The sequence below is a fragment of the Myodes glareolus genome, chromosome 5, assembly GCF_982192425.1.
Source record: "Myodes glareolus chromosome 5, mMyoGla1.1, whole genome shotgun sequence".
Classification (NCBI taxonomy): Eukaryota; Metazoa; Chordata; class Mammalia; order Rodentia; family Cricetidae; genus Myodes; species Myodes glareolus.
In genome coordinates this window covers 3,814,166-3,837,284 of record NC_142030.1, presented here as the reverse complement: position 1 = coordinate 3,837,284, position 23,119 = coordinate 3,814,166, and the positions used below count along the sequence as shown (strand labels likewise).

General features: G+C 46.8%; 1 long non-coding RNA gene across 2 annotated transcripts; it reads left to right on the top strand.

The window, feature by feature from the left end:
* Positions 1-1,234: 1,234 nt before the first annotated feature.
* On the top strand, positions 1,235-16,569 carry LOC146894791 (uncharacterized). 2 transcript variants are annotated; one of them, XR_015001206.2, is made up of 3 exons: positions 1,235-1,389; positions 6,749-8,267; positions 16,196-16,569. It is a non-coding gene; the product is annotated as an uncharacterized LOC146894791 (long non-coding RNA). The 2 variants fall into 2 exon arrangements; XR_015001207.2 differs by lacking the exon at positions 16,196-16,569 and having other exon boundaries at positions 6,749-8,886.
* Positions 16,570-23,119: the final 6,550 nt, after the last annotated feature.

Sequence of the window (23,119 nt, the reverse complement as noted above, 5' to 3'; positions counted from 1 at the left end):
TTTCTATGGCAACTAGTGTGGCAACTGGAATTAAAGGTGTGTGTCACCAGTGCCTGGTTTGTAAAGCTGACCAGTGGGGCTGTTTTACTCTCTGATCTTCAGGCAAGCCTTATTTATTAAAATACAAATGAAATGCCACTACAACATTAAAGGCCCCAGTTCTTGATACCTGGAGACACAGCCAAGCAGGAGCACTGGGTAACAGATAAAGACTAGTGCTGTTCCCTTGCTTATGTGTTTAGGAAAGAACCTGAACAGGACTGAGGGTGACAAGCTGGACTAACATATGTGTGTGTGTGTAAGTATGCATGAATGTATGTATGTATGTGGAAAAGGGGAAGAACACAAATGCTTTCGGGAATTGGACAGAACAGCTTTGTTGACTGGGCCAGATGGAAACCGTGGTACAAACGCTCCTTTTGTAGGTGCAGACATGGTTGAGGAAGAACATGACAGACCGTGGATGTTTCTCACAGAGACTGTGCACAGGGTGAATGCACAGCCATCACGTGGCACAAAGGAGGAAATCAGCACATAGCTGCACTGCTAGGAGGCCTCCTGCACCATGGCCCAGCGGATGTCACCTCCAGTGCAGCAGCTGCAGGCATGGTTCTGTCCTGTGGTTCTCGCATGCTGGTGGTGTCACAGTGCAGCAGATGCAGACATGCTTCTGTCCTGTGGTTCTCGCACGCTGGTGGTGTCACAGTGCAGCAGATGTAGGCATGCTTCTGTCCTGTGGTTCTCGCATGCTGGTGGTGTCACAGTGCAGCAGCTGCAGGCATGCTTCTGTCCTGTGATTCTTGCATTCTGGTGGTGTCACAGTGCAGCAGATGCAGGCATGCTTCTGTCCTGTGGTTCTCGCATGCTGGTGGTGTCACAGTGCAGCAGATCACTAATTGGCTTCCTGGGTAAATCTGCTTTCTTCTTCTCTCAAGTATAGAACTCTCGCAGGGGTCGGCAAGGCTGGCCTTAGCTTCTTTGTTCAGTCACTTAGGTGTGACCTAATTTCCATCGGGTTTCTTAGAACTCCGGGGTACCTGCTTAGGAACTTGAAAAGGCTCCATCTCGACTGTGCTCTCTGATCCTGACAGAGTCATTTTGAGACACAGGGCTTGCCTTGGAGCCTGACTTCCTGCCGACTTCTGACTGGGGGCCAGCATTATCCTGGTCTGCACAGTGCACACGCGCTTCCTCCACTGCAGTTCTGAGGGCTTTAATTTACTGGAGGGGAAGCACCTGTAATCCCAGTCTCCCGGATGTGACACACTTGACAATGGAAGGCTCGGCGCGATTGGGTCTCACTGAGGCCGGCTTCATGTGCAGATAGAATCAGAGGTTTGGCCAGCTGTTTGGAAATGGCTGGGCCCTCCAGATAGCTTAATCACTGGGGTAAGGATTCTTTGATTTTTTTTTTTTTTTATCAAGATCTCCACTTGTCCCTATCAGGCCTCCTGTCACGCTTTACTTCCGCACCCTGCCTGATAGTCAGGGCACATCCTTGGGCACCCTCCATCACCACGCTCCCCCTTCTTCCTGGCCCACCTGGTGAGCAGATTACTATCCCTGGGTCCTCCTTCCAAGGACATGGAACCCCCTGCAGGCCTTCATCGCTCGCTGGCTCCACAGAGCCTGTGGGGATCGGGGAGCCACAGACTCAGTCCTGGTGTTGCTGGTGGAGACCAGAAGAACAGGGATGGCCCAGGGAGGACGGGCTCCTGACAAGAGGGTGGAGCAAATCTATAAATATGGTAAGGGTAATAAAAGCAACTCCCTTACTGTCAGGGTTAGAAACAGCGAAGAGAGGGAGCCTAAGACAGCAGTGTGGCGCTGGGCTGGGACTGGACGGGTGTGTGTGTGTGTGTGTGTGTGTGTGTGTGTGTGTGTGTATGTGTGTGTTTTACATAGGACCTTACAGGTTACTGTAAGATTTTTGGGTTTTACTCTGAATAAATGGGAAACTATTTTTCATATTTTTAAGCAAATATTAATTTTAATTAGCTTGTGGCAATACAATTTAAATATGACTGTTGCCAACTTCAGTGTACTCCTTGTGAGTTTTTGGCAAATGTGTAGATGCATCAGAGCACTATCATTTTTTAGAATATTTTCACGGCCTGCTCTGGTTCTACATTACGAAAAACTGGAAGATGGGTGGGGAAGGCTGTGACAAGAGCCTTGATGATGACCATGATGGCCAGGTGGGTTAGAAAATGTGAGGGGTGGAAACATTTTGAATGTATATTGAAAGTGGGGTCAACAAGATCTCTGGCAGTTTGGCTATAAACTGTGATGGAAAAAGTCACGTGTGACTCTAAGGTTTGGCCCAAGGACTAGCGCTGTCACTGACAGGGGTGTGGAAGGGATAGGCTTGTTGGCAGAATGCCATCTCAGATGCCACCAGCTTGAGATTCTAAGAGACATTTAAATGTCAATGGGGATAAACATCTCTGAACCATCCAGCTCTCCTTGAGGGGATTTGGGAGCATGAGCTAGACCCAAAATGAGCTTCAGTGTTTCCAACATGAAAGCATGATGAGACTTCCTGGATTTTTCCATGATGGAAACATATTTCTAGGATTTACATAGGATAGTTACCATGGCCACAGGACCACAGGAACATCTCTCCCAATATGACCAGCTGTGACCTTGAAATTGCTTTGACTGAGTCTGTACTCTTTACCATAATAGGCCTGTGCAGACTTCAGCAATCATGGAGATAATGATCACAGACCACAGAGTCAAGGCTTGATGACATCAAAAGTCAGCCCATTACAAGCTCACACCAAAAATATGGCTGATAGTTCTTCAGTTACATCCAAAGGAAAGTCTCTCCCACCTCCTAGGGCACTCCTTCCTGGATACACAGCTCGATTAGAAAGTTCTGTCTTGGTAGCTCAGTGACAGGGCACACCTTTAATCCCAGCACTCAGGAGGCCGAGGCAGGACGATCTCTGTGAGTTCGAGGCCAGCCTGGATCTATAGACCTAGTTCCAGGACAGCCAGGACTACACAAAGAAAGCCTGCCTCAAAAGAGAGAGAGGAGAGAGAGCAAGGGAGGAAGAAAAGAAAAAAGAAAGAGAAAGAAGGTTCTGTCTTGCATGAAGCACAGACTCACTGCCTTAGTTAGGTTTCTATTTCTGTGAAAAGCCACCACGACCATGGCAATGCCTATAAAAGAAAACATTTAATTTGAGTGACTTACAATTCAGAAGTTTAGTCCATTATCATCATGGCAGGACACGGTGCTGTAGGAGGAGCCGAGAATTCTATGTCTTGATCCGAAGGCAACAGGAAGTAAACTGAGACACTGGGCATGGCTTGAGCATATATGAGACCTCAGAGCCCACCTCCACAACGACACACTTCCTCCAACAAGGTCATATTTACTCCAACAGAGCCACGCTTCTAACAGTGCCATTCTCTATAAGTTTATGGGGGAAATTACATTCAAACTACAAGCTTGTAACAATATCATAACATAGAACTGCATTTAGTTCAACTTCAGAAGCCCCCACAGTCCACCACAGTCTCAACAAAGTTTAAAAGTCCAAATTGCAAAGTCTCTTCTAAGATTCCTGCAATCTCTTAACTACAATGCACTATAAAACAAAAATAAAAAAGCAGACCACATACTTCCAGCATATAATGGCACAGGATATACATTACCATTTCAAAATGTAGGGAGGGGAACATGGCAAGAAAATGTTGGACCAAAGCAAGACCGAAAACCAGATGGGCAAACTCCAAACTCTACACCTCTGTCTGATGTCAAAGTGCTCTTCAGATCTCCAGCTCCTCTCAGCTTTGTTGACTGCAGCACACTTCTCTTTGTGGGCTGGTTCCTCTCCCTGTTAGCAGCTCTTCTCAGCAGGGATCCCATGGCTCCGGCAACCCGGACATCTTGAGTTCTCCGAGGCAAGCTAGTCCTCACCTTCACAGCTTCACACAACCACCTCCCTAGGCCTCCATTCAGAGATACCTGGTGGCTTTCCTTAGTCATGGAAGAATATTCCATAACCCTCTTCTTTTATTCTTAAAGCCAGAAGCTGCCAAAGTTCTTCTGCTTGCTGGAGCTGGAGCATGGCCCCCTCGTTCAATTATACCTTATCAGCTTTCTGGTTTTGATGGGTCTCCTTCATTGTCTAATCTTGGTTGTCCTGAAACTGGATCTGTAGACCAGGCTGACCTTGAACTCAGAGATCTTTCAATTATATCTTCACCTGCTCTGTTTCCATGGCTACCTTCACTGCCTAAGCAGGGCTAGTCTGAAATTTGCTCTGTAAACTAGGCTGACCTCAACTCAGAAATCTACTGACCTCTACCTACAGAGCTGGAATTGAAGGTATGCACCAGCACACCTGGCTCTCAGTTTTTTTTAATCCTTTTCACAAACTGGAATTTAGCTGGGTGGGGTCTTGCCCTGGGGTCAGCACTTCCTTTATTCCACCTTTTAATCTGTTTATCTCCTTAAACACAGGATTTAACTCCAAATTCCACCTCTTGGTGTTCCTTTTCTCCTCAAATTTTACATTTTCTACTTTTCCTTGCTCAGTTTACTCCTTTTCAATATAAATCTTTATTAGACTTACCACTAATAACCACATGACAGGGTCTATACTAGGCTGCTTTGAGATTTCCTCTGCCGATGGAATTAATCCCAAACTCTTCATTTTAGCCTCAGGCAGACTCTTCAGACACAGGCAAAAAGCAGCCACTTTCTTCACCAAAATCTCACAAGAACAATTTCTAGGCCACATCTTAATGTTTTTCTCCTCTGAAACCTCTGGAGCCAGGCCCCACAGCCAGACCCCACAGCTCATCCAATCACACTCAGCACCGTCTTCTGAGCTTCTCTTCATATGCAGCACTTGGAGCATTTAACTGCTTTTCTAATCCACAGTCCCAAAGCCAACAAAAGTATGGGGGGGCCACACTGGTACCAACTTCTGTCTTAGGGTTCCTATTGCTATGCAGAGACACCATGACCACAGCAACTTCTACAATGAAAATCATTTAATTGGGAGGTTTACTGTTTCAGAGATTTAGTCCATTATCATCATAATGGGACATTGCAGTGTGCAGGCAGACACTCTGTTGGAGAAGGAGCTGAGAATGCTACATCTTAATCCAAAGGCAACAGGAAGTAAACTGAGACACTGGAAATGGTTTGAGCCTATATGAGACCTGAAAACCTGCCTCCACAGTGACACACTTCCTCCAACAAAGTCACGCCACCTAATAGTGCCACTCCCTGTGAGCTTATGGGGGGGGGTGTCAATTACATTCAAACCATCACACCTACCTTGCTGTGGTTTTTTTGTTGTTGTTGTTTGCATCTAAGGTACCTGAATAAATACTGAGCTACATTTAGTGAATGAGATACAAAGTTCAAGTTTTGACTTGATTACAAGGTTCTTGGCTTTCATCACTTCTCGGGACCTGTCAAACGGTTTAGGTTTCAGGACTTAAACTCTTTGGTGTTTCACTAAACCTTCCCAATCTCTCTGTCAAGAGGCTTCCAGGATGTTGGAAGAGAAAGCAAACCAAATGGGCGTTTGTTTCTCATCAGTGAAAGCAAAGTGCTTGGAGAGGTGCGCACTGCGCTATTTTCGTCCTGTGGCCCTGGCGGACTGCCAAGGACAAGCAGAGGCATTCTCCTGTGGTCAACAACAGAGTTCAGAGATCAGGGCTGGTGGCGCTGGATCTTCACGACAGAGAAGGAAGATTTAGGATTAAGATTCAAAATCTGGGAGCCACCTGGATGGTCTCAGGACCACCTTCAAGTCCAGACCCCTTATCCTTCATACCCTGAATCCTCTTCTGCCTGGGCCAAGGAGTGTGGAGCATTCATCCTTCTGCTAACAGAAGTAGACAGCGAGCCTTTGTGTGGGTCTAGCTGTATTGTCATTTCACCGTGTGATGCTCTGGCTGTTGGTTTTCTGAGCCCTTAAGGCAGAGGGCAGGCTCCTTTCGGCTGCATTCCTTGGGTGGGAAGACATGCTACGTGCTATAGCACAACATACCAAAGGGTCCAACCATTTGGGGACTGTCCCAGATTCGAAGATTGAAGACAGTTAAGAGGAACACTGACTCCACAGACCCAAAGAGTTCTGGCTTCCAGAACTTTGCTTGTGGTACAGAGAACAGGGATTAAACGAAAACGATACGTTTCGTTATTGAAACATTTGAGAAATACGGCACCACGAGGGCTTCGATTATTTTGGCAGTTGTGTTTCTGTTGGTGATCCATGAGTGTGGACTCAAAGTGCATTTTTAAAAGCTAATATTTTTTAATGCAGATTTCAAAAATAGACATAAAGTACGGATTTCTCAGGAAGTCTGAGATAACTCAGAAAACTTGAAATTTTTTCTAGTTGACAGCTGAGCACTTTGGTTTTAAGAGAAGGGATACGGGGCAGACACTTGGCTCCTGACATCTGAACACCCTGTCTCTAGTGTAGGGACTGTATTGACAAGTCTTTTTCTTGCCTGTCCAATCTTAGCAGATCCCCAGGGCTGCTGAGGGAGTGGATGCGCTGATGTGCAGTGTGCTTAGTAATTGTTCAATAAAAGCCCTCTGGTGGCGATCCTGTGGGATCATGTGTGTTGCATGGGACATGCGATCGGGTAATCCTCCTACCTGCTAATCTCGTCTCTCTCCTCCCCCAGCAAGCTCCCTGCCTGGCCCTACTTGGTACTGTGGGCATCAGTCTGACTTTCTTGGATTTGCTGTTTACTCTTTTGACAGGCTCTGGAGCAGGTGTGATTCCCTTTGTGTTTGTTTGGAAATGCTTTTGACCGCTGACAGAGGACTCGGCATTCCCAAGAGTGGTTTCATTTGCTTCCGTTCCTTTGTGGCTGGGTTTCCGCCTGTGTTTATATGGTGTCACTTCTTGGAACTGAAATGGGTATTCTCCAGAGACACAAGTACTAAGTAGACATAATGACATTCCTCGTGTTTGGAGGTCCCCAGAAAGTAGTAATCTCTCTCCAGGCACTAGGACTACCCAGAATGGATAGGACTTTATTGGTAAAGCTAGAACAAGGGCCACCGACATGGCTCAGGAGGTAAAGGGGCTTGCTGCAATTCTGATGTTCTGAGTTCAATTCCCAGAATCCACATGATTCAAAGAACCAACTTCTGCAAGCTGTCCTCTGCCATGTGAGTGCTGTGGTACACATATCCCTGCCTACATAAAATAAATATAAAAAAAACCTAGCAAAATCTACTCATTCATTTCATTATTCAGGAAAAAAAATTGAGACAGGGTCTCAGATGTCTCAGGTTGGCCTTGAACTTCTGATCCTGCCTCTATAGACCAAGTCCTGGAACTTTGGGGTGTGTACCACCACGCCTGGTTGACATGGTACTAGGGACTGAGCCTAGAACCTCACACTAAAGAAGCACTATACCAACTGAGCTACTTCGCCATCTGCTATGAGAGCATCAAATGTACCAATCACAGAACTAAAGCAGGAGAGAAGTAAGCAGCCATGCCCAGCCCGGCCCAGATCGCCTCTGCCACCTCTTCATACTGTCTGCTTCACACCATCCCTCCGGTGCAGCACAAACCACAGAGTGGTCCACCTTCATGGGCAACTTGATGGGATTCAGAATCGCCAAGGAAGAACACGTATGCGCGTTCCCGTGAGTGTACTCCTAGGGCGCTTCAACCGAACAAAGAAGACACGATCTGAATGTGGGCAGCGCCATTCCTCCAGTTGGGGTCCCAACCTGAAGGAAAAAGAGAAAGCTAACTGAGCACCAGCATTCATCTTCTCTGCCCTCCACCTGTGGATGCTGCGGACCAGTTACCTTGATCTCTGGAGCCCTGCTTTTGACGGGCTGTATGCCTCAGAACCGTGAGCCAATAGAAGCCCTTCTTCCTTTAAGTAGCCTATTGTCAGGACTTTGGTCACACAAAGGATGTTAACTCTTACTTATTTATCTCTCAGTTTTTGACTGCTTAAGGTTTATTAGGCTAAGGTGTTGGTGGGTGTGGCGGTTTGAAATAAAATGGTCCCCAAAGGGAATGGCACTCTTAGGAGGTGTGGCCTTGCTAGAATGGTGTGGCCTTGTGGTAGGTGAGGTCTCACTGGGGAGGCGGGATAAAGCCACGCCCAGTGTCTCAGGCCACTGCCTGTTGCCTGTGAGTCAGGAGGTAAGAACTCTCAGTGTCCTCTCCAGCACCATGCTGGCCTGCACTCATCTTCCGGCCACCATGTTCCCCACTGTGACGATAATGGACCAAACCTCTGAACTACACGTGAGTCACCAAATTAAATGTTTTCCTTTACAAGAGTTGTTGTGGTGACAGTGTCTCTTCACAGCAATAGAAACCCTCTCTGACTAAGACAGCGGGTAAAGTCCCTGTCTCAGGAATTTACAGTTCGGGAAACACAAAACTGTCCAACTTCAAGTTCTGTTTGGAAAGAAGGAAATGGAGCACCATGGGCTTGCACAGTGAAGTCAAGCTGTAGCATCAGTGTGCACATGCAGGAGCATAAGAATTAAATTTACTCCCAATGAGTCACCCATTCACTGAGCACTTGCTGACTGCTTCCTCAACGCCTGCGGCTGAGCTCGGGCAGAGAAATGCAGTTTGTTTGTATAGAACAGCGCTCGGAGAGTGAACTTCAGAGAAGGAGAAAACAGATCGGACGCAGACCTCCTCCTGTCTTTCCTGTGCCTGAGCAAGCTGATGACCCTCTGAGCCCCACGTTCCTCATCCGGAAACGGAGGCCAGCAAGATGGCTAAGCAGGGATGGGGGGGATATGGTGGAAAAAAATTCCATGGGGTTGTGCTCAGATCTCCACACACATACACATTCATGTACACTCATAATACTAATTTTAAAAAATTAAAATGGAGAAAATGTCTAACACACAGGACCATTGAGAATGGCAGTTCTATATTTTTAAATGTCATACTTCTATATTTTTATGGGGACACACACACCGTGGTGTGCATGTGGTGGTCAGAGGACAAGTTTGTGGCTTCAGTTCTTTCCACTTTTTCAAGGGCTCCAGGGATTAAACTGAGGTCACTAGCCTTGCAAAACAAGTGCCTTTACCTGCTGAGCCATCTCTTCAGCCCCAGCTCCCTCTTTTGAAGAGTTTCCACTTGGCAGCGTTGCTCTGTGAACCATTGCGTGTCCCTGCAAGTTACAGTGTCTGGCTGCTGCGCTGCACTGTGAACTTCCTTCCCAAAGTGGTGACTGTCACATGCAGTTTTCGTCTGCTTGCTGGACTGACTGTCCCCAGCTCACACTGGGTTTCAGAATCTGTAAATTAGGTGGCCGAGCTGCTGTCCCTCCCCCCAGTACATTCCGTGTCCAGGAGCCTCCACTAGGCTGAGCTAGTTCTCACTGCCTGGAAGTGGGGCAAGGTGCTGCCCTGGTCAAGCCCGCTCTTCCGCTCCGACAGGCTCCTAATGAGTTCCTTCAGTTTCCACTCCCACCCATGCCCAGGTTCTTGAACTCACCTGGCTCAAGCCTCCCCTCTTGCCATCCAGGTCAGTGCTGGCGTGTCTGCTTGCCTCTGACTTCCTGACTTTACTGACCACATCCAAAGCCCCTATCTGTTTTGTGGCTTGATGCATTATCTGTCTTAGAAGTGACCTCTAATCTCCATCTCTCTCACATGACAGACACCTGCTATCCTCTGCCCCAACAGGCCTGTCTGTGTTCTGTTCCCCCGACTCACTCAGTTTGCATGCACGGGGTTCCGAGGGTGCAGACGATGCGATGCAGGGCATGACCCCTTCTACGAGACAGTGTCACCGTCCTCACAGAAACGGTGCTGTTGGGGATGGCGGCACATGCCTGTAGTCCCAACACTACAGAGGCAGAAGCGGACTGGTCTCTGAGTCTGACGACAGCCTGGTGCGTGTGTACTAAGTGGAGCCTCACTTTACCTATTACCCAGTAAAGAGGGCTGGGAAGACCTGGACTGGACTCGGAGGGACACGTGCTAAGAGTTCCCCAGGTTGGCTTCTTGCCCCAAGTTCTCTACTTGGGAAGGGATTTGACCAGGATTTTAAAATCTAACAGGAATAAGTTACAGAATATTCATCCATGGAATATTATACCTCAATTAAAAGGCAAATCAAATATTCTTTCACAGGGCCTTCGAGACAGTAATTTTCCCTACTGGGATTTTATGATCCACACATGCTCTCCGAGGAGTCCAGGATGAATGTACAGGGAGGTGCCCCAAGGAAGTGTTTCTACTAGTTCAAAACTAGAAGAAGCAGCCGGGGAGCGGCTATAGAACCTGTCACCAAGCCTGATGGCTTGTGTTCAATCCCTGAGTTCCACACGGTGGGAGGAGAGAACCAGGCCTCACAGTTGTCTGGCCTCTATGTACGCACCATGCATGTACCCGTGTGTGGGCATACACGCTCAAACAAACAAATGCAATTTTTAAAAGAATGTTCTGTAAAAAGAGGGATTAGCTGGGTGGTAGTAGTGCACGCCTTTACTCCCAGCACTTGGGAGGCAGAGGTAGGGGGATCTCTGTGAGTTCAAAGCCAGCCTGGTCTACAAAGTGAGTGTCAGAACAGGCTCCAAAACCTACACAGGGAAGCCTTGTCTCGAAAAACCAAAATAAATAAATAAATAGATAGATGGCTTCTGAGACTTTGTGTTTTCGTTTGAGGAGCATGGTGCTGTGTGAGGTCAGAGGTCATGGTGTCAGTTCTCTCACTCTGCCTTTACATGGGTTCCCGGGAGCTGACTCGTGTCATCAGGGTTACGTGACAAGTGCCTTCGCCCCCTGTCCTAGTGCTGTGAAGAGACATCATGACCAAGGCAACTGTTATAAGAGAAACCATTGAACTGGGGCTTGCTTACCATTTCAGAGAGTTAGTCCACGATCATTGTGACGGGAAACAGACAGGCATGGAGCTGAGAAGTAGCTGAGAGCCATACTTCCTGATCTGCGGGCTGAAGGAAAGACTGGGCCAGGAGTGGGCTTCTGAAACCTCAAAACCCACCCCAGTGGCACACTTTCTCTAGCAAGGCCACACACTCCAATCCTTTCCAAACATCTCCAATAATTGATCAAGCATTCAAACCTGTGAGCCTGTGGGGGCTGTTCTCATTCTGGCCACCACACCCACCGAGCCATCTTGCCATATTTTTTAGGTGAAAACGCAAGACTATCTATGTAGAAGGTGATTTCTCCAGTAGGCTTTTTTTGTCCTTTTAGAAAAAGAACACGTTCTCATAGTTGCATATGCACAAATGTTACATAGTTGCATGTGCACAAATGTTACATAGTCACATGAGCACAATTGTTACATAGTTACATGTGCACAAAGGTTACATAGTTACACGTGCACAAATGTTACATGGTTACATGTGCACAACTGTTACATAGTTACATGCGCACAACTGTTACATAGTTACATTGCACAAATGCTTTTTTTATTAAGAATGGAAGCTGCTGTCTGAGACTGTGTAAAGGTATATGGGAAGAAAATACCATATTTATATTTGTTTTAGACACTTCACTGGGAACTGAATTTTAGTGTGATAGTTCTGGGACTGGATCCAAGGTCTTGGGCACACTCGACAAGTGCTCTAACCACCAAGAACACCCAGAGTCATTAAGTTACTTTTCTAATAAAGCTGTGCATTCCCTCCGAAAAAGCTGCCACAGCAACACACTCTAGACAGGGTGGCTCAAACAGCAGAAATCTATTTTCTCCTGGTTCTGGCTGAATATCCCAGTTCAGGGTATCAAAACTGTTGGTCCTATCTTCTGGATAGATGGCTGTTTCCTTCAGAGAAAGAGAAAACGAAACTCTATTCTCTCTCTGTTTCCCTCTCCCCATCTCCTCTTCTTATGGGTCCCTTCTTCAATCAAATTTCAAAAAACACTCTTAGAACTTCACTTAACCTTGAAGATTTTCTGAAGGTCATACATCCAGATACAGTCACACGTGGAATGGATGTAAGCAGGTCTACATAAAAAATGAACCATCACCAAACACGACTCTGATTGGGTATATACATTACTTTCATAACAAACATGAGAATTTGAAACTTGAGGGGGAGCTCAGGGTAAGGGGTCTGGCATGTTCAGGGTCCTGAGTTTAACTCCCAGCACAAGAAGGAAAAAATAAAACAGAGGAAAGTGAGGTTTTTTTGTTGTTGTTGTTCATTTGTTTGTTTGTTTTTTGAGACAAGGCTTTTCTGCATAGCCCTGGCTGTCCTGGAATTTGCTCTGTAGTCCAGGCCGGCCTCGAGCTCAGAGATCCTCCTGCCTCTGCCTTCTGAGTGCTGGGATTTAAGGCATGTGCCATCACTGCCTGGTCAAAAGTGAAAATTTAAACAATGTCTTCAAAAGTTGAGTATACTTAAGTTTTTATGGTCTACTTGTGTGCAAGTGTCCACAGAAGCCAGAAGTAGCTGGGGTCACAAGTAAATGGGAACGAACCGCTTGATATGGGAGCTGGGAACCCAACTCTGATGGTCTGAGCTGCATGTGCTTTTAACTGCTGAGTTAGTTATGGAGCTGGAGAGACAGCTCAGTGGTTAAGAGAGCTTTTCTGTTCTCCCAGAGGAACTGTGAGGCTTGAATGAGAATGTCCTCCATAGGCTCGCAGGTTCGAATGCTTGGTCCCCAGTTGGTAAAAATGTCTGGGAAGGACTAGATGATGCAGCCTTGTTGGAGGAGGGGTGTCACAGGAGTCCAGCTTTGGGGTTTCCAAAGGCTGGAACCTTCCCCCGTGGGTTGCGTATCTCCTGCCCGCAGACCAAGATGTGAGCTATTGGCTGTTGCTTTGCTCCAGCCTTCAACCCTCTGGAACTGCAAGCAAGCCCCTTGTTAGTTGCGTTCTTTTGTAAGATGCCTTGGTCAGGGGTTTAGTCACATCAGTAGGAAAGTAACTAAGCAGGAAAGACCCAAGTTCAGCTCCCAGCATCTTGTCAAGCGGCTCACATTCACCTGTAACTCTAGCTCGAGGGGATCTGTACCCTCTCCTGGCTTCCATAGGCACACACAGAAACATAGACACAAATGAACACATACACATAAATAAATATAAAACAAATCTTTTTTAAGCTAAAAACTTTCCACTCAGATCACAAGAAACCAGTGTCAATTCTTAGAGAATATTTTTCCTCTATAAAATAAGCATCACTTGGATGGTGAATTCACTCTCTTTTTTTTCTCTTCTGCATTGAAAAAAAAATTAAAGCTTTTTTTTTAATTTTGATAAGTTTCTTCCAAGAAGGGAAAGGCTGAATTTCAGGTAATTTGTCCACCCACTCCCTGAGAAAAGGCTACTTCCTCTTTTTGTCAAGCTTTCTCGGAGAGGTCAGATCCATCTAAAGACTTATTGATAACCGTGGATTTTTTTTTTTTAATCCCGAAACTCTCTTGCAAGGAAAAGGAGGGGGTAGAGATGTCATGGGACAGAGAGGGTGGAGGCAGCTGGACTACGTCCATGAGTTACTTAGTAGGAAGAATGCCTACAGACTCAGTTCTGTCCCTGCTTCAGGACCGCTTCTCTCACAGGGAGGCCAAAGCGGTAGACTCAATAACAGCAAACTGCCTGTTTGTGGTCCCTTGCTTGTTTTGTTTTTGTTTTTTGAGACAAAGTTTCACTGTGTAGCCATGGTGTAGACTAGGCTGGCCTGGATCTCAGGGTAGCCACCTGCCTCTGCTTCAATGCTGGGATTCTAGGCATGTGCTGTCATGCCTGGCTTCCCGTAGGGTTTAGATACAGGACCGTGGGGGGGGGACACTCGTAGGGGCCCTTTCATGTCTCATACTACAAAGACACACTTGTACTCTATAATATAAAAAAGAATCAACACGAGTGTTATTAACGTACACTCTGCTCGTGGTCTGTACTAAGTTAACTTCCAGATGTCAGACTACATCAAGAAAGCCCCACTCAGACATCCAGAGTAGAGTACAAGGGGCGGTCACAGGAAAGGCATAGATAGACTTCAAAGTCTCAGACTTGTGGCAACTACCTGAGCCAGCAGATTGGCTAGAGATGACAGACATAGAGGCAGTTCTTTTGTGTGTGTGGTAAGGTCTCTCTCTACTTAACCCTGGCTGTTCCAGAACTCTCTGTGTACACCAGGCTAGCCTGGAATTCACAGAGATCTGCATGCCTCTGCCTCCCAATGCTGGGATCAAAGGTGTGCCCGTACCCAGCTCCAAGGCGTGCTTTAGGGGTTTGACCTCCAGCTTCTCAGACCACCAATAGGTACAGCAGCGTTTGTGGTGACAGCCAGCATGAGTGTTGGCTTCTGGTTACTGTTTGACCATCCCATCCCTCAGGCAGAACCTGAACACCCTGCTCCTTCCATCCTCCACAGGACTCCCCCACTCCACACCCCACCCTCATCCTGCCAGCCTTCTCGTGGAAAGTTAGCTTCTACTCCCATCTTTCATGAAAACAGCCCTGCGCATTGATATTATTCTAAAAGGCGGGTTGGATATTCAAAATGACTTTAAAAACAATAATGTGCACAAGATTATTGCTATCGTCATTGATAAAATGAATGGTTACATTCAAGTCCAGTGGCAGGCTCAGGTAGAGGCACTGGATTCTCTGAGCTGCTCTCACAAACTGTGACCTACACCACAGACTGGAGGAGGGAACACCTGCCACCTGCTGGGCCAAAGCTGAGCCAGCCTGAACCAACCGCAGGATAGTAGATGTTGGGTGAAAACAGGCTTCAGTTTGCATATCAAATCCCAAACTGTTTTGCTACAAACACATAAGAGTCGCTTCCTGGGACTGGAGAGGTGGCTCAGAGGTTAAGAGCACTGACTATTCTTCTAGAGGTCCTGAGTTCAATTCCCAGCAACCACATGGTGGCTCACAACCATCTATAATGAGATCTGGTGCCCTCTTCTGGTCTTTAGGCACACATACAGACAGAACACTGTATGCATAATAAATAAATCTTTAAAAAAAAAAAAGAGTCGCTTCCTGTGGGGAGGTCAGCCTTCTCTGTCTCTAACTGTTGTCACCAAAACAACTTTCACAGCTTTTCAGAGCACAGCAGGGTATACCTCCAGGTGTGTGGTCTCAGGGCAGAACCCACTATGTGGCGCACTGTGTGGCTCCGGAGCCCCATGCTAACTGATCTGGTCTGTGAGATGCTCCTAGAAGGTGATGAGGGACTGGCCGGATGGTGCAGCAGGTAAAGATGCTTGGGCAATTGTGAGGATGAGAATTTGGATCCCAGTCCCATATGATAAGTCAGGCATCTTGACCTGTATCCCTAGTTCCTTGAGTGGTGGAAACAGAAGGATTGCTGGGGTTTGCTGGTTTCTAGCCGTGCAGAGAAAATGAGAGCCCTGAGTTCAGGGAGAGAGCTCCCCTTAAAAGAAGAGGCAGAGAGTCATAGTGGATACCAGTCACCTTCTTCTGGCCTCTAGGTACACACAACTGCAATACACGTGTGCACACACATAACCACACACATATAACTACACACACACTAATAAATAATTTATATTTTAAAAAATAAAGTCAGTCAGGGGGCTGGAGAGATGGCTCAGTGGTTAAGAGCATTGCCTGCTCTTCCAAAGGTCCTGAGTTCAATTCCTGGCAACCACATGGTGGCTCACAACCATCTGTAATGAGGTCTGGTGCCGTCTTCTGGCTTGCAGACATACACACAGACAGAATATTGTATACATAATAAATAAATAAATATTTTTTAAAAAAGTCAGTCAGGTGATGACTTTAGTCCCAGCATTCAGGTAGCAGAGGCAGGCAAATCTCTGTGAGTTCGAGGCCAACCTGGTTTACAAAGCAAGTTCCAGGGTATCTATGACTGTTACATAGAGAAACCCTGTCTCAAAAAACAGATTAAAAAAAAAAAAGTCACGAGGTAATGAGATAAGACAAGGCCCAGAGAAATTTTAGAACAACTACCAACCCTGATACACATCAGTATAGAAGGAGGAGGAGAAGAGAAGGAGGGAGAGAAAACAGAGGAGGGCAAGCTGAGGCTGGTCTCCGTCTAGTGTGTCCCACACTTGGTCTCCTCTTCTCCCAGCAGCCCACACCTGCACCCTTGGGTCTTATCTTCCATTCTCTAATCTCATGCTAAAGATTTGTTAAAATATCAGTTCCTAAGTTTCTTCTTCTAAGCCAAGGAGATACGAAAGGTAACTGATTTCTGATCTTGGCTTCACATTTTATATCTGCAGAATGAAGGATAATGAAATCCTCCCTGTGTGACGGAGGAACCATGAAGCTGAGACTGTGGAGGAACACAGAGACTCCATGGGTCGGTGTGGTCCCGGGAGGGCTCCTGGCGTGTGTGGAGTATTAGTTTGAAGACAGGATTCATTTCCTGCCCCCCCAGCCCAGTTCTGTAAATCAGGTGACACGGGACATCAGAAGTGCTGTCACTGTGTGAAGACAGAAGACCGAAACTGTAACTCTTGGGACCACGCTCCCTCAGAAGTCTCTAGTGAAGGCTCCTTCCTCCCCTTGCAGCTGCCAGTGAGACTGGGTCTTGCTCAGCCTGGACTCTGTGGCCTCCCCCTCCTGTGTACCTGCTCCTTTCATCAAGACAACATTCCTCCTGCGGGCGGGGTGGGGTGGGGTGGCGGTGTCACTCTATTCCCCTGTGGCCTTAATTCCCTGTTATGTGCTCTGGCCATGTTTCCAAATAAAGTTGTGTTCTGAGGAGCTGGAGCTGGGTTTTAGGGGTGAAGCATAGCTTTTGGGGGGCACACACTCAGAACTCATCCTATCTGGGAAGGTGCTCAGCTGTTCTGACTTTAGGAAAAGCAAGGTTTTCTTGCCTTCCAAGAAGAAAGCTGAGGCAGAAGCAAGGCGAACTGCGGGGGCAGCATGCAGGGGCAGCATGCTGGAGGAAAAAAGCAGCAGGTTAATGAATACATGAAATCCTCGGCTCTTGAGATGGGCCCTTAGAACTCCAGCGCAGACCAACTGCAGAGAGGCAGCTACAGGCAACACTTGCTGCTGGAGAGTTTGCTCTGGAGTCTGCTGCTTCCCAAGGCTCCTAAACTGACCTGTGTGGGCCTGAAGCCACACTGATCTGGGCTCCACTCTGCCCTCTGCCTGCACACGCTGGATGGGCCCAGACTGACATGACTCCTGTGTGCCGTCTTCCCACACAGGCCTCCGCTTTCCTCACAGTGGAATCTTCCAGTTTGCATCCTGACTCAAAAGTTAAATACAGCTGCGATCAGTTTTCCAGAGGACTGGAGCAGAAGGACATACATCAAGCATTCTTCTCAGAGCCTGGAAAAAACCCATACTGCAGAAGACCCTGGGACCTGTTCTTTGAGGCAGGCAGGAAGGTATCATGGCTTCTGTCAGCCCTTGGCACTTGGCTTTTATGGTTCTTTCTTTGCTTTAAAAAAAAAAAAAGTTAAAAAAAGTAAAAAAAAAAAAAAAAGTTAAGCCGAGCATGGTGGCACAGGCCTTCAATCTCAGGACTCAGGAGGCTCTCTCTAAGTTTGGGTCAGCATGGTTTACATAATGAGTTCCAGGATGGCCAGGGCTGCATAGAGGGACCCGGTCTCAAAAAACCAACCAACCAGCCAACAAACAAGAGCCTAGGGAGATGTGACCCTGAAGAACTGCCTTCAGATCCCACACCCGCATAACAAGCTGGGCATTCTCTCTGATAACCAAGTGCTGTCAGGGCAGAAACAGGAGGATGACTGTGACTGGCTGCTGCCCCAGCTGGGAAACTTGAACTCCAGGGTCAGGTGTAGGGAGAGATTCTGCTTCAGAAAAGGAGTGGAGCAGCAAAGGAAGACTCCCAGCATCCTCCTTGGGCATCTGTGCAAGCATGCGTGTGCGCGCGTGCGCACACACACACATACACACACACACAACACGCTACCAGCTTGTAATGTGCTCATAGTCCTAACAGCTTGGGAAATTTGAGCCCAGGAGAGTGAGGCTAACCTAGGTAGAATAGAGAGGGGCTCTGTCTCAAAAAAAAAAAATTAAATTAAACTAAAAATTAAAAAAAAATTAGGATGGGATGTCAGTAGAGCACCTGGTTAGTGTGAAAGGCAAGGATTTGATCCATAGCTTCACATATACATAAACAAAGATAGACTTACATAACTGGCATAAAGGTTAGTATGATTCATGCTAACTCCACTATTCAAATTATGTACAAATATTATGTATTCAAATATTAATACATTCTTTTTTTCTTGCCTTGAATAGGAATTAAAATTAACATTTTTTTTGCTTCCACACAGTCATGGACCATACTATGTGTGGAAAAGAGGGGCCACACGGTTTTTAAGTGTGTGGCTATGAGGTATTGGGGGCGTGAGTGGGTTTAGATCTCAAAGAGATGCCATTAGGGTCAGTCTGCACTTAAGGGAGTGGTTGAGATAACTTTCGGAGACTCAGAGATTCAGGAGAAAGAGTTAAGGTGAGGAGTTTGCTTTCCATCGTTAGATGTTCCATTCCTACAGGCCCAAATGTCTGCCCGAATGAAAGTGCACATGCTTGTTAGGGCTCCTGTCCTCCAACTTCAGCACCAGGACACCTTGTCCTATGTAGGACAAACAAACAAACAAATAAGCGGATGCAGCAGCGTGATCAATAGTGAAAGTTGGACCAGCATCTAAACAGGGACTCTGGCCCAAGTGCACACCAAAGCTAATCCTCCCATGCCGAAGGTCTGGAGGCAATTTTTGTTCTCTGGGGACCACAACTATTGGCAGTTCAGGGAACAATATTTTATCCTCCATCTAAGTTTGTCCTAACATGCCTTCTAGTAAGGTAGGAAACTTTTTAAAAGAGAGTGTGTGTATAGACATGTATGTGTAGACGTGCGTGTAGACATGCATGTGTAGACATGTGCATGCATGTATGTGTAGATATGTGTGTATATTCAGACATGTATGTAGAATGCATGTATAGACTTGTGTGTATGCATGTGTGGACATGTGTGTGGACATGTATGTGTAGACATTGTGGTATGCATGTATGTGTAGACGTGTATGCAGACATGTGGCATGTGACTACAGGTACCAGCAGAGGCCAGAAGAGGGTGTCAAATCCCCTGTTACTTGAGTTCCAGGAAGTTGTGAGCTGCCCAATACAGGTGCTGGGGACTGAACCTGGGTTCTCTGCAGTGCCTGCTTTTAACCCTAGAGCCATCTCCAGCCCCACTGGGGAAGTTTTCTTGGTTGCACCATATCTAGGGAGCATCCCCAGTCATTTTAGACTACTCTCTTGCAGAAGACCTGGTTCTAGACTCATAGACTCAACCAGCCTTCGATAGAAAATATTAGACAAAAATGTATCCGTGTTGAGCACGTGCAGACGTGCCTCTTGGTTATTCTTAAATAGAACCCAACAGCTATTGACACAATATCTACTCTGTGCTGTCCATAACTCGTCTCAAAGTGACTTAAAGCATGTGGGAGGACACGTGCAGGTCATATACAGGATGATGCTGTATGCTGGCCCTGCCAAGTCATATACCTACCGCTGAATCAGGAAAATCTCCCATAAAGCAGCTGCGGCAAGCCACCAGCAAACAGCAAGAAGCTGTGTTAAACTCTGTTCTTTTTGAAGCTCTCTCAGATCTTACGTGGATTCAGTTGACCACATTGATCGCCACTCTGTAGTAGTAGCAGGAGTGGGCTGCATCCCACTGCCTGACTTGCTTAACCCCCAAAATAACCACACAGAAATTATATTAATTAAATTACTGCCTGGCCCATTAGTTCTAGCCTCTTATTGGCTAACTCTTACATCTTGATTCAACCCATTTCTAATAATCTGTATGTCACCATGAGGTTGTGGCTTACTGGGAAAGATTCAGCATGTCTGACCTGGCAGCTCCATAGCAGCTCCCCCTGCCTGCCTTCTTTCTCCCAGCATTCAGTTCTCATTTCCACGCCTACTTAAGTTCTGCCCTATCAAAAGGCCAAGGCAGTTTCTTTATTCAACCAATGAAAGCAACACAAATACAGAAGGACTTCCTGCATCAGTCCTAGAACTTGCTCTGTAGACCAGATTGACCTCAAACTCAGAACTCAGAGACCCACCTGCCTCTGCCTCCTGAGTGCTGGTATTAAAGGTGTGCACCACTATTTGTTTGCCATACATCTCTTTAGACTTTGCATATCTGTAGTCCTTAGTTATAGTCTGAATAAAGCCATCTTCCTCCAAACTTGAATCAGTTCTAATCTCAAGGTTTTTGCTAATGGTATTAAGAGAGTGGAGGCTTCAGGGCTGTGATTGGGCTGCTGAGGGCGGGACATATGAACCTTTTTGGCTTTATAAGAAAGAATCTGACCAGCAAGATCTGTGTGCATTCCTACCATAGTGGTGGAGCCCTAAAGGGTCTTCATCTGAGCCTTCATCACTCCGTGTAGACACAACTCCAGGACTGTGAGCACAAACGTTTCTTTATTAAGTAGTCTGCCTCGGGCATTGAATTGCAGCAATGAATTGCTGACTAGCACATCTGGGCTGCAGTTATCCCTGCACTGTTGTAACTGGAAAGTAGCTATGGACAACATGTGAACAAACGGGCATGGCCGTGCACTACCACTTCACAGAGCAGGAAATGCACACCTGCAACTCAACAATTGGGAGGCTGAGGCAGAAAGATAAGGAGTCTCAGGCCAGCCTGGGTTACCTACTAAGATCAAATCTCAAAACAATAACAAAACAAAGCAGGTAGAGAGATTGATCATAGATCTGAACTGTGGTGATAGCTTGCCACATCCGGATTCAGCTAACCCAATGCTTCTTAACCTTCCTAACACTGCGACCCTTTAATACAGTGCCTCATGTTGTGGTGACACCCACAAACTGCTACTTCATAACTGTAATTTTGCTACTGTTATAAATCATAATGTGAATACTTGATATGCAGGATGGCTGACATGTGACCTCCAAAGGGGCCATGACCTATAGCTAACCCGTCTTTCACTTCCTTATCGTATTCTGTCTGTTTTTCCCAGAACACTTCGCTGTGCCTTGTGTGAGATGTTACTAGGCCTCCTAACAGTAATGTTCTCCCTTCATTTCTGATTTCTTTAAAACAAGTTATTGTTTTATTTCATTTATTTATGGAGTGGGGTAAGAGAAGAGGTTGGGTATTCTCTCCTACCGTGTGGGCCCCAGGGACTGACTGAGGTTTTTAGGATTGGTAGCAAGTGCCTTCACCCACTGAGCCATCTTACTGGCTCACCAGCTACCTTTAAATGGAGACTCAAGCTAAAAGAGCCCCAAGGACTGACCAAGAGATGGACATTACACATGGTGGCATAAGGAGGCATTTCTGTGTATGGGTAAGATGTCCCTCTTTTCTCTCAGAAAATGCATATGGATGGCACCTTTCTCTGCTTACTCATGAGACGGCCTGACAAACTGTCTCTCCTCTCTAGGTGTGGAGGCTCACACTCAGAATCCTACCACTTAAGAAGGTGAAGCACAAGGATGATGGGAAATTCCAGGCCAACCCAGATTGCAGAATGTGATTCCGTCCCAATACACACACACACACACACACACAACACACACACACAACAACACACACACATATTATACATACATTCCACACACACACACATATTACACACATACTCTACACATATACACACATCCCCCACACACCACACACATACACACATTCCACACACACATATACACATACACACACATTCCACACACACACCACACACACATATTACACATACACTCCACACACATACACACACACCACACACACATACATGCACATACACGCACATATCACACACACACTCCACATATAAACACACACCACACACACATATACACACATACCCATAAAACAAGAAGTCTTCTATCAGATGATAGCCTAAAAGCATCTCAAGACTAAATCCACGAGGTCCCTTTTGGGTCGCCTTTCTCAGGAAGAATGTTGGAGGATATTGCTTAATCCCTTCAGCTGTGTCAGACAGTACAACACAAGATCTTGGGGTCTTGTTTCACGTATCCAGGTTCAACTAAAAATTACTTTGTGTGGCATACACATGTGTATGTACGGATGTGCTCATATCACAGCACGTGTGGAGGTCAGACGGGAACTCTGTGGAGTGAGTTCTCTCATTTCACGTTTACACTTTGGGGATCAAACTCAGGTCTCCAGGCCTATGCCACAATCACCCTGACCAGCTGAGCCACCTTGCCAGCCCCTCCAAGTAATTTCTTAACCAACGCTGGTTTCACGTGAATTCACTCACCACCACTAACTGCTTCTCCAGCAGCCAACTGGCTTCCCACGGTGACCACAAGTGACCTAGCTGGACAAGCTCACTTCTCTGTAGCTGCCAATGAGCACAATGTCCTCTCAGGCAGCTTTTGTCTCTGATGCTTGCTTGTGGCCAGTAAATCATGTTCAGCAACTGTACAATGGGAGTTGAACCTACGAGAAAGCCAGAATACAAGTAGACAGGGCACACAAGGCATCAAGCAGAAGTGTCGGTGCTGGCTCCTGACCCGATGTTTCACCATGCTTGGTTAGCACTTCACCAACCAAGCTGCCCTGTTGGCCAGATGCTGAGTTCTTTAACTACAAAGCTGGAAAATAGATAAGCCCTTCCCAAGTACGCACGAGGCATTCAGAGTTCTGCTCTTGGACACGGCATACCGCCTGACTACCAAGTGGGGGCGAGGCAAGGAAGAAGATATTTTGGAGAACCAGACAGGTTTTGTTTAGGCCTTAGGAAAGTACTTGACCCTAGTCTTAGCAGACCTTTTCATCGACACACGGAGAGAGAGAGAGGACTTGGCACTCAGCCTGTGGTGGGAATTATAAGGCTGAGCCCTTCCCAGGCTGATCTTGGCTGACTGCGGTCCGGAAGGACTTCCAGGCAGGAGAGAGTGGCCTATCCTGCTGCTAGGGTGGAGTAGCACTGCTCAACCCTGTTTCCCCAGTTCTGAGATTAAGGGAGGAGCCAGGGGTTTGGCAGTGGGAACAGGATAGATTTAACAGGGTTTACAAAGGACAGATTGGAGATGGGCGGCTCTGGGTGGGACTGCCTGTGGCAGGCAGGAGCAGGTCTGGGGAAGCTGTCCCTGCATAACCCAGCCTGTGACTCTGAGGACCTACTAGGCAGCAA